Genomic DNA, 11,908 nt, shown 5'->3' on the forward strand with positions numbered 1-11,908 from the left:
TTAGCATCAGTAAGGGTAGTATGACAGGCAAGGAAACTGAAGCATTTGAATACAATGACCTGGGAGTGGGCAGGACGTGGGAGACACTTGGGAAAGTGTTCAGAGCTCTTCCCAGACAAAATAGATACCACAGAAACAAGAACCCATCTCTAGTGCTAGACAGTTGAGTTTATTTATCTATTTTTGCACATGAATTTGTACTGAGAAAATGCCAATTTAACATAGTCATGAAATATTCCAGTATGTTGAAGATGCAGATTTTGAAATACTTCTTTGATTAAAAGTTGAAGGCCTCTCTGTTTCCTCGGGCCATAAGAAGGCTTAAGCTAGAAGTGGGGTTACATTTGTTGAGTCTAATTATGTTCCCATCTGGCATAGTAGTGCTCATAGGACTTACTTTATGGGGTTGGTGTGGGGATTGAGTGAATGCAAGAAAAGCAATACACACAGTGTCTGATGCATAGTCACTGCTCACTAAAGAATACCTATCATCAATATCTATTTCAGTGAGGCTTCATGGCCCTAAAAAATCTCTCCATTATTTCTGGAAGTCACCGGAGTGTATCACTTGTGTGCTCATTAAGAAGTCTTTCTCATGATGACATATGGTCCTCAGCTTCCTCATTTCGTGGGCTGAGTCTGCAATTCCTGCTGGGCTGTAGAAGGCCCCTCCTTCTTTCAGCCGTTGCTTCAGCTGGTGCTGGGTTAGAAGGCACTGTGGTAGTTTTGTGGAGTGTCTGGGGTATCGATGGGACAGCACCCTTCTCCTCCAAGGCTGCACTCCATTCTGGAGTCCCGGTGTGCTAGAAACATGTAGGCTGGCTCACCTTGCATTTTGCAAAAGACCTAGATCTTTCAGGTTCTATTGCTTGCAATCTTCTCTTATAGGGTTGGAAGAATCAGTCCTTGGGGGCTGCTCTGTAAGAAAAATTTGGGTGAAAGATCACATTGTATGCTCAATTTTGGTTCTCTTCTTGCCTGCCAGACTTTGCCTTTTCTTAAAATGAGTGCTCTCCTCACAGTCCATCCATTCCTCCTGCAAAAATACACACAGCTGGTGTGCCCTACTCCATGACCTCCAGATATTTGTTAATGGCATCAGTAAGCAAAGCTTAGTATTGGACTGGACCCACACCCCAAACATACACATATGCATTTATACTAGCAAACAGAAAGAGAATATTAAGTATGCCAAAAGGCATTGATAGTTTCTTCCACTGGAGTATGTGTAAACACTTTATTACTTTTCAATTCTGGTAGATAGATGTTGGCTTCTATGACTTAGGATGACATTGTTCAGTATACTCTTTTTTTTCTTTTTTTCAGTAATAAAGAACTATTTTGTTGAAGGTCATTCTTTCTCTAGGTTTACTGCTAAGGAACACCATAACAGATCATGCCACTCACTCTCATTTGAGCCATAGTCAGGTGTCCTATTCTTTTTTGAGAGCTCAAATATTGGTGGCTATTAGTGTTCTTATAGACAATTGTTAGTAAATTCTTTGGTATCCATTGTAAAACCAGTTTCAAATGATGAGCTTCTTGGACACTCAACATCTAAAGGAGAAAGAGAAGAGAACACTGATATATTCCAAACTTTGTTAAATCAGGTGCAGCTAGAATTAGGTTCCAATCTGTAAAGAATTTGTTATTAATAAGATATGCAGAGCAAAGAAAATCTGAAAGCACCAAGCCAAAAATAGATCAGCAGGTAGGAAGTATTCACTTATGACTGATTTGTACCATTGCTGTTGATAAGTCAACACAACTGAGACACTTTCATTTTTGAATGTCTAGTCAGAAAACGACAGGTCCATTTTCTTGCTCTAACACTGAGTAACTTCTATGGTATTAACAGTTGTAGTAATGTTGCTTTGATGTCTATATTTACCTTACCTGAATTATAACAATATAAGTAAGTTGATGGGAGGACCTTGATTTTTTATAACTTTTTGTTCTTTAAAGTGTTTATACTGCAAATGTTTTTGATAACACACAAGTGTCAGTTTAATTTGCGTATCAAGCTATGTATTTTCATGATCATTTCTCTGAGAAAAAGCTACTGTTGTACTGTAATTTTTTCTAGATAAGAAGAGGTTTAAAAACTTTGTAGATAAAAGTCTCCTAACTCAAGGTAGCTGAATTTATACTCCAAACCTCAAACTTTATATTCCAAAAAGCAATGAATTTTCTGTTATAAAAACTTAGTGCTATCTCTTACACCTATAAGACTTGCACAGAGGATTATTATTATTATTATTTTTTCAACCTGAAATATTGCTTCTAATGCCAAGCTTTTCTTGCCTTAGCTAATTCCTACATATCTTTGCAGTTCCAGCTTAGATAAAGCTTCTGATAGAAGGGCCTTTTGGGCTCACTAGTTTATGTTACATGTACTAACCACCCACTTCTTACTTCTTATACTTTCCCTTTTCATAACAAAACACATGTCAATTGTATATACAAATTCCAGGTTTATAGTTTATTACTGGGATTTCTTGTTACATCAACCCTCCTTAAACTTCAGACAAAATACAAGAAAACAGTGAAAAAAACCAGTCATATTCTGGTGGAAGACTTAAAACTTGTTAGAAGGGTGTGGAGCCAGATGAGTTTCTTGCCTTAATGGCTTTTATTCTGAGAAGACACTAGCCATGAAAAAGAGAAGGGGGCTATTATGAGGGAGAGAACCAGAGAAGAGGAGCTTCAAGTTCTATATAAAAATACAGTTTAAGGGTGCCTTGGTGGCTCAGTTGGTTGAACGTCTGACTCTTGATTTCAGCTCAGGTCATTAGCTCAGGGTTGTGAGATCAAGCCATGTGGGCTTCTGCCCTGGGCCTAGAGCCTGCTTAAGGTTCTCTCTCTTTCTCTCCCTCTGCATCCACCCTCCGCCCCACTCGCTTGCATGTACACACTTCCAATCAATCAATCAATAAAAATAAAAATACAGTTTAAGTCCCTGGCTGACCTCCTGTTCCACGCAAGGGCAGAGAAGACTCAAATTTTCACAGCTAGCGATAAAAGACTGAATTGAAATTGAATTGCTTCCCAAAAAAGAGTTTGTATATTGGGTGCAAACAAGTTAATTGCCTATAAAAACTGAGGTGTCAATACTCTTTTGGGGAACATGATAGGGTCTAGGGTCTCTATGACATAGTATCTGCAATGTCTGGGATACAATGCAAAATTACTTGATATATGGAGAACCAGACTTAAAAGAATAGGAATTCAACTGAGACCAACCATGAGATGATTCAGATGTGGGAATAAGCAAAGATTTTAAAATGGTTATTATAGTTATACTCAGTGAAGTCAAGGAAAATAAGCTAATAATAAATGGAAACATGGGAAATCTCAGTAGAGAAATAGAAGTAAATGAAAATTTTAGAACCGAAAAATAAAATACCAAAATTAAAATTTCCCTAGATAGGTTTATTGGCAGAATGGAGAATATAAGGAAAGTCATCAGTGAACTTAAAGTTAACTCAATAGAAGACAAATCTGAAGACAGAGCAAATAAGATTGAAAAAAATGAACAGAACCTTGCGGACCTGTGGATAAGAACAAAATAGCAAAAACAAGAGCATAGCATAATCAAACTGCTAAAAGGCAAGATAAAGGGGAAATTTTGAAGTAACTAGAGAATAATGACATTTTAGATGCAAGGGTATAAGTGAAATTAATCTATGATGAAAGAAATCAGAACACTGGGGGCAGGGGACCGGGACTGCTGAGGAATGGACAAGAGAAAACTTTTGGGGTTGATATCATGATAGAGCGTTGGCTTATATAGATGTGTGCATTTATTAAAACAGCAAATACATACTTCATATAAATACATCTCATTTTGTGTAAATTTAAATTTTGCATTAAAAGAAAAAAACTAAACCAAAATTTGTAGCTGATTCTCACTAGCTTTATGTAGTCTGAGTATAGAGACCCACTTCATTCCTATCATTGTGTCCCTTGGGCTGAATACAATGAACGACGTGGGGGTACTTGCTCAATAAATTTTTTTGAGTTAAATTTCATCTCGCATATGCCTTTTTCATCTCCACTGATCTAATGCAGATGACTAAACCATGACCAAAGTCCTGGAAAATAACTGGAAGGACGAAATAAGGAATCTGTGTAATCATGAACATCACAGGCTGATAAGAATTTAAATATAATATACAGTGTAGGCCACGTAATAACATGTTAGAGTTTGTATTTTTAGAACTTCTGTTGCCCTATATCAAATCCCTAATGTAAGCCAAGAACTTTTTTTTAATAAAGATATTATTTATTTATTTAACTGAGAGAAAGACAGCCAGCAAGAGAGGGAACACAAGCAGGGGGAGTGGGAGAGGAAGAAGCAGGATCCCAGCAGGGCACAGAGCCCGATATGGGCTTGATCCCAGGACTCTGGGATCATGCCCTGAGCCGAAGGCAGACGCTTAACGACTGAGCTATCCAGGCGCCCCTGTAAGCCAAGAACTTAACATGCATAATTTTTTCCCCTTGTAACCAAAAAAATCTAAAATGCTCTCATTTACTGCAAATGTCAATTGGTACAAACATTTTGGAAGGCAGTTTGGTAATATCGACTAAGTTGAATATGAGCACATCAACGACCCAGCCATTCCACGGTTAGGTATTTTACCTAGAGAAATTCTTGTGCATTTGTACTAGAAGGTACATGTCCAAGAATACTCACAGCAGACAATATGTGCCCACAGTGGATGCCATTAACCCGGTCAGATCTCAGCTCTGCCACTGACACAGGTGTGTGACCACAGACAAGTAGCTTATTTCTCTGCCTCATTTTCCTCATCTGGTACCGTAGTTCTTCTGTCATTATTAACCGGAAGTGTAAGGTTACTCTTGCTCATGTGTTCTGTTGGTAGCCGTGCTGGAAAAAAAAAATCCCCATTACCTTTTTAATCAAATTCATCCTACTGATATGCTGGTTTTTCTTGTAGATAACATATGTTATCTACAAGAACACTGCAAAGTAAAGATTACATTCTTTTTGCAGTTAATCAAATGGAGACTAAAGAAAGGCAAAGGGTTGAGAGTATATGGCTGATAAGTGAGTAGCTGTGCCAGTTAGGATACGGACAGGAAACAGTCCTTCCCAGATGGTTCAAATGAAGATAATTTAATGACAGTATCCATGTAGAGATGTGGATATGGTAAAGGTAATAGAAAGGGATGAGGAGGTATTCAGAGACAAGCAACTTCAAGGAAGCCATTAGAACCCCTCAGAGCTGGAGGAACCAAAGAAGGAAATAGTATTTCCAAAATCCAGTAAGAACTGGTGGGAACTTTGCTATGGAGGCTCACAGCTACTGCCAGAGCCGTAGAGTGAAAGAAGAGAAAAGATACTCAACCCTTACTTCCTGCCTTCTTATCTCCTGCACGTGCCTCTTACTGGTTGAAACCAACTGGCTGCCAGCAGTCAAGGGAGCTGCCAGAGCCAGCCTCCCGGGGCACAGAGAAGGTCAGGGAAGAATGGAGAATAGAATGGGGCGGGGATAATTGGAAATTGACCAGTACTTGCAGTCATATCCAAATTTGATCCATGTTCTTGTGTCTTCCAGGTCCATGTTCCTTGTTATACATAAGTTGACTCCCATTTTATTTATTTATTTATTTATTTATTTATTTATTTATTTATTTGACGGAGAGAGAGACAGCGAGAGAGGGAGCACAAGCAGGGGAGTGGGAGAGGGAGAAGCAGGCTTCCCACTGAGCAAGGAGCTCCATGTGGGGTTCCATCCCAGGAATCTGGGATCATGACCTGAGCCCCCGAAGGCAGATGTTTAACAATGGAGCCACCCAGGCACCTCCCCCGCCGCCCTTTTTTAAATTTAAGTTGAATCTTACTTTAGATACACATTATAATAGCAACGACAAATTTTATTATGGCTAGAGACTTGTTAAACTAGACATTCTCAATTTCGTGTCTGGCAGTTAGAAGGTCATCACATGGCTCCTGAGTTTAGATGGGACAAGGAAGATGGGAATGAACTACCACCACCTAGGTTCGCCCCTGGATCATGAGTTCAGGTATCCCACACCGTCTTTCAAATTCAACATACACTTTTCCCCAGGTTAGTGGACTCTTTCAGGACTTTCACACAGATGAAACTGAGTTACTAATTAAATACCATATGGCTAACTGATGGATGGTTACTCTTTAATGCGACATTTTAGAGCACAGAAAAGACAGGGACTAAGATAATTGTTCTCCAGCTAGCTAAATGTAATGCAGCTAAGAAAAAGGATGAGGGTGTAGGGTCTGGCTTCAATTATTTCCAGCCTGGCAGGTCTTTTAGAAATGTCTTTTAGAACTGCCAATTGTCTTGGCAGCATGAAACGCTGACTTCTCTGGAAATGTGGTTGAGCATACAGATCAAATAAAATATTCTTTTCTAAGTATTAATTAAACAAGTTAATTAATCTCATGGAGCCTCAGCTTCTTGTATGCAAAATGGGAAGAATAATAGTGTGTACCTTATGTCATAGTTGTGAAACTTAATGAGGTAACAGTCATAAAGCACTTATAACAGTGCCTGGAAAATAATAAGCATTCAATAAATGTTAGCTATTATCATCATTACCTGTGCCAAGCAATAACCATTGCTCTCTCTGTGTCCCAATTCCCTTTTTACGTTGTTTTTAAAGATCCCTCCTTGAGATTTTTCTCCTTATATTTTTTTCATTTTCTCTTAAATTTCAAGCTTGTTGTCCTGGCAGAGACTCTTGGATATTGGCATTTCCAACTCTGGTTAGTTGAAAAGCACCATGAACGTGAGTCCCTTCATGGCTCTGCCTTGGGAAATAAGCCATATATTCATGGATTCTTTCTGATATGAAACTCTGCAAAGAGCAGCTTTGACCTATCTATTTAAATTCTTATTTTGCCATTTACCAATAAATGACCTTGGGGGAAATCACATGCCTTTCCCAAATCTTGGTCTGCAGAATAAAGATGATTTGGTGCCTCCTCCATATGTGTATTTGTTTGCGGAATGGAGTGCTTTTGTTAATGTTAGGTAAATTCTTAAAACTCTATTTTCTTTAGATTGGAGAATGGAATTTGACAGAGTAATTTCTCTACTGCTTTTCAAATACATATATATGTGAATATATGTGCGCATGTATATATAATTATATATATGTGTACATATATATGTATAAGTGTAAATATTAAATCCCAAAGAAGCATAAAAATGGCTGAAGACACCACTAGGATCGCAGTCAGAAGATTTCAGACTCTGTTGCCATTTCAGTGTTATGCTGGCCAGCTTAACCTCTCTGTGCTTTAGTTTTCTCATCTGTAAAGTGAGCGATTGAGCTAGAACTGTGCTCTCTGAGACAGATAATGTTAGGAGAGAGTGCATGTATAGTATGGCTTCCTCTTGGAAATTTATAATGCATGTTTAAAATATAGCAAAAACTCTGAGAATTCTCTTAATAACATTTAATTAGCTCGATTAATTGAGTGTTTCTCTGACTTGTTTGTGCAACTCTTTTCTGAAAATAATGAACTAATATCTTGGCAAACACTGGTGTTCTGCACATAAAGGAGGGGAATTGGATTCTGGAGTAGATGATATTCAATTCCCTTCTCCTCATCATTCTAGAGTTCAGTGAGGTCGTGATTATTCCGCGCATGATATATTTGTGTCCTTGTTGTGTTACCCTTCCCTGCACTGACAACACTCATGTCATGAGTTCTCTCTTTTTTCAAAGGGAAGAAAGTTAATCTGATTGATCATATGGTTCACATAGGTCCACAATTCACTAATGGGCAGTGTTACATCTCATAAAGGCATTGTTTTATGGTTTTTTGCCCTTTGGAATTATGTTTTTCTTCTGCTGGCTCAAAAAATTTATATTTTGAAGTAGGGAAGTGATATTTAGATTTTCATTCCATTATCTTTTATGTGTTACCTTTTAGAAGTGAGTGGGACCAAGGGGAGCATGGTTGGTGAAGACCAATGCAAATGTTTTGAGGTTTCTGGCCATAACATACAAAACTTGGATTCCCCACCTTGGTTGTGCGAAGGGAATAGACTTTTCCATCAATTTGTTTGCTAAGTGATGAAGCTAAGAAAATCCATTTTGACTGTGGGGCTGTTTCATTTAAGCTGGTGGACCTGGAATTTAAATAACTCTACTATGGGAGCAATCTCAGCATTGTAGGACTTAATTATGAGGGATGAGTAATGAGAGTACATTTCTGCAGTAGGGCCATCTTAGAGACCAGGAAGAAAATAGATGGCTCATTCAAACTGGGTAAATGCAGAAGAATTCATAAACAGCTATTTATAAAGTGTGGGCCAAACCAAGAGAAAATACAAGCCAGGGGAGGAAAAAACCCTGATCATACTGTCTCTTGCTTTATAATATCCTGAAGATGGTTCAACCAAACCAGAACCCAGAGGGTGAGGGAGCCTGTTAACTCAACCAGATCCCTGTTAGAGTGGAGAAGGGATATAATAGGGGGATGGAAAACACCTTGCAGAGGTGCCAAGAGGTCAGGCCACATGCTTTGATAACTTTCACAAGAAGGAAATGATAAATGAACCTATTCAACGCAATCCATCCTAAGTGTTAAAACTTCCCCTTGGCATAATTCTCCAGCTATTTTTACGTAAACATTACTGTTTTCCACTGTGATAAGAAAAACCATCTCTATTTTGAAATGAACATCCTTTAAGTTTATTTAATTGTATTTTATTTTATAAACATATATAGCACTTACTATGTGCAGTCACAATTCTTTTTTTTCTTCCTAATAATATTTTTATTATATTATGTTATTCACCATACAGTACATCCCTGGTTTTTGATGTAAAGTTCGATGATTCATTAGTTGCGTATAACACCCAGTGCACCATGCAATACGTGCCCTCCTTACTACCCATCACCAGCCTATCCCATTCCCTCACCCCCCCTCCCCTCTGAAGCCCTCAGTTTGTTTTTCAGAGTCCATAGTCCCTCGTGCTTCATTCCCCCTTCTGATTACCCCCCTTTCTTTATCCCTTTCTTCTCCTACCGAACATCCTAGTTCTTATGTTCCATAGATGAGAGAAACCATATGATAATTGTCTTTCTCTGCTTGACTTATTTCACTTATGTTGAGAAATCGTTCTTTTTGATAGCTGAGTAATATTCCATTGTATATATGGATCGCATCTTCTTAATCCAGTCATCTGTTGAAGGGCATCTCGGCTCCTTCCACAATTTAGCTATTGTGGACAATGCTGCTATGAACATTGGGGTGCATATGGCCCTTCTCTTCACTACATCTGTATCTTTGGGGTAGATACCCAGTAGTGCAATGGCTGGATCATAGGGTAGCTCAATTTTTAACTTTTTAAGGGACCTCCACACTGTTTTCCATTTTTAACTTTTTAAGGGACCTCCACACTGTTTTCCAGAGTGGCTGTACCAACTTGCATTCCCACCAACAATATAGGCAGGATCCCCTTTCTCCACATCCTCTCCAGCAATTGTTGCTTCTTGCTTTGTCAATTTTTGCCATTCTAACTAGTGTAAGGTGGGATCTTAGTGTGGTTTTGATTCGAATTTCCCTGATGGCTAATGATTATGAACATTTTTTCATGTGTCTGTTAGCCATGTGTATGTCTTCATTGGAAAAGTGTCTGTTCATATCTTCTGCCCATTTTAATTTGTTTATTTGTTTCTCGTGTATTGAGTTTGAGAAGTTCTTTGTAGATCTTGGATACCAGTCCTTTATCTGTGGTGTCCTTTGCAAATATATTCTCCCATTCCGTGGGCTGTCTCTTAGTTTTTTTGACTGTTTCCTTGGCTGTGCAGAAGCTCTTTATCCTGATAAAGTCCCATAAGTTCATTTTATCTTTTATTTCTCTTGCCTTTGGCGATGTGTCGTGAAAAAGGTTGCTCTGGCCGATGTCATAGAAGTTGTTGCCTATGTTCTCCTCTAGAATTTTGATGGATTCCTGTCTCACATTGAGGTCTTTCATCCATTTGGAGTTTATTTTTGTGTATGGTGTGAGAGAGTGGTCAAGTTTCATTCTTTTGCATGTAGCTGTCCAATTTTCCCAGCACCATTTATTGAAGAGACTGTCTTTTTTCCACCGGATGTTTTTTCCTGCTTTATCAAAGATTAGTTGCCCAAAGAGCTGAGGGTCCATTTCTGGGTTCTCTATTCTATTCCATTGGTCTATGTGTTTGTTTTTGTGCCAANCTTTTATTTCTCTTGCCTTTGGAGATGTGTCGTGAAAAAGGTTGCTCTGGCCGATGTCATAGAAGTTGTTGCCTATGTTCTCCTCTAGAATTTTGATGGATTCCTGTCTCACATTGAGGTCTTTCATCCATTTGGAGTTTATTTTTGTGTATGGTGTGAGAGAGTGGTCAAGTTTCATTCTTTTGCATGTAGCTGTCCAATTTTCCCAGCACCATTTATTGAAGAGACTGTCTTTTTTCCACCGGATGTTTTTTCCTGCTTTATCAAAGATTAGTTGCCCAAAGAGCCGAGGGTCCATTTCTGGGTTCTCTATTCTGTTCCATTGGTCGATGTGTCTGTTTTTGTGCCAGTACCATGCTGTCTTTGTGATCACAGCTTTGTAGTACAGCTCGAAATCCGGCATTGTGATGCCCCCAGCTTTGTTTTTCCTTTTCAACAATTCCGTGGCGATTCAGGGCCTTTTCTGGTTCCACACAAATTTAAGAGCTGTTTGTTCCAGTTCTTTGAAAAAATGTCATTGGTATTTTGATCAGGATAGCATTGACAGTGTAGACNTTTTGATCGGGATAGCATTGAAAGTGTAGATTGCTCTGGGTAGTATGGACATTTTAACTATGTTAATTCTTCCAATCCATGAGCATGGAATATTTTTCCATCTTTTTATGTCTTCCTCAATATCTTTCAAAAGTGATCTATAGTTTCTAGGATATAGGTCCTTTACGTCTCTGGTTAAGTTAATTCCAAGGTAACGTATGGTTTTTGGTGTTATTGTAAATGGGATGGATTCCCTAATTTCTCTTTCTTCAGTCTCGTTATTCGTGTATAGAAATGCAACTGATTTCTGGGCATTGATTTTGTATCCTGCCACCTTACTGAATTGCTCTATAACTTCTAGTAGTTTGGGAGTGAATTCTTTTGGGTTTTCCATATAGAGTATCATGGCATCTGCGAAAAGAGATGGTTTGACTTCTTCGCCGATTTGGATACGTTTTATCCCTTGTTGTTGTCTGATTGCTGTTGCAAGGACTTCTAATACTATGTTGAATAATAGTGGCGAGAGTGGTCATCCTTGNCCATGAGCATGGAATATTTTTCCATCTTTTTATGTCTTCCTCAATATCTTTCAAAAGTGATCTATAGTTTCTAGCATATAGGTCCTTTACGTCTCTGGTTAAGTTAATTCCAAGGTAACGTATGGTTTTTGGTGTTATTGTAAATGGGATGGATTCCCTAATTTCTCTTTCTTCAGTCTCGTTATTCGTGTATAGAAATGCAACTGATTTCTGGGCATTGATTTTGTATCCTGCCACCTTACTGAATTGTTCTATAACTTCTAATAGTTTGGGAGTGGATTCCTTTGGGTTTTCCATATAGAGTATCATGTCATCTGCAAAGAGAGACAGTTTGACTTCTTCTTTGCCGATTTGGATACCTTTGATCCCTTTTTGTCTTCTGATTGCTGTTGCAAGGACTTCTAGTACTATGTTGAATAATAGTGGCGAGAGTGGGCATCCTTGTCGTGTTCCTGATCTTAAGGGAAAGGCTTCCAGCTTTTCCCCATTGAGAATGATATTTGCTGTAGGCTTTTCATAGATGGTTTTTATGAGATTGAGCAATGTACCCCCTATCCCTACACTCTCAAGGGTTTTAATCGGGAAAGGATGCTGTATTTTGTCAAAT

Source organism: Ailuropoda melanoleuca, chromosome 14, assembly GCF_002007445.2.
Source record: "Ailuropoda melanoleuca isolate Jingjing chromosome 14, ASM200744v2, whole genome shotgun sequence".
Lineage (NCBI taxonomy): Eukaryota > Metazoa > Chordata > Mammalia > Carnivora > Ursidae > Ailuropoda > Ailuropoda melanoleuca.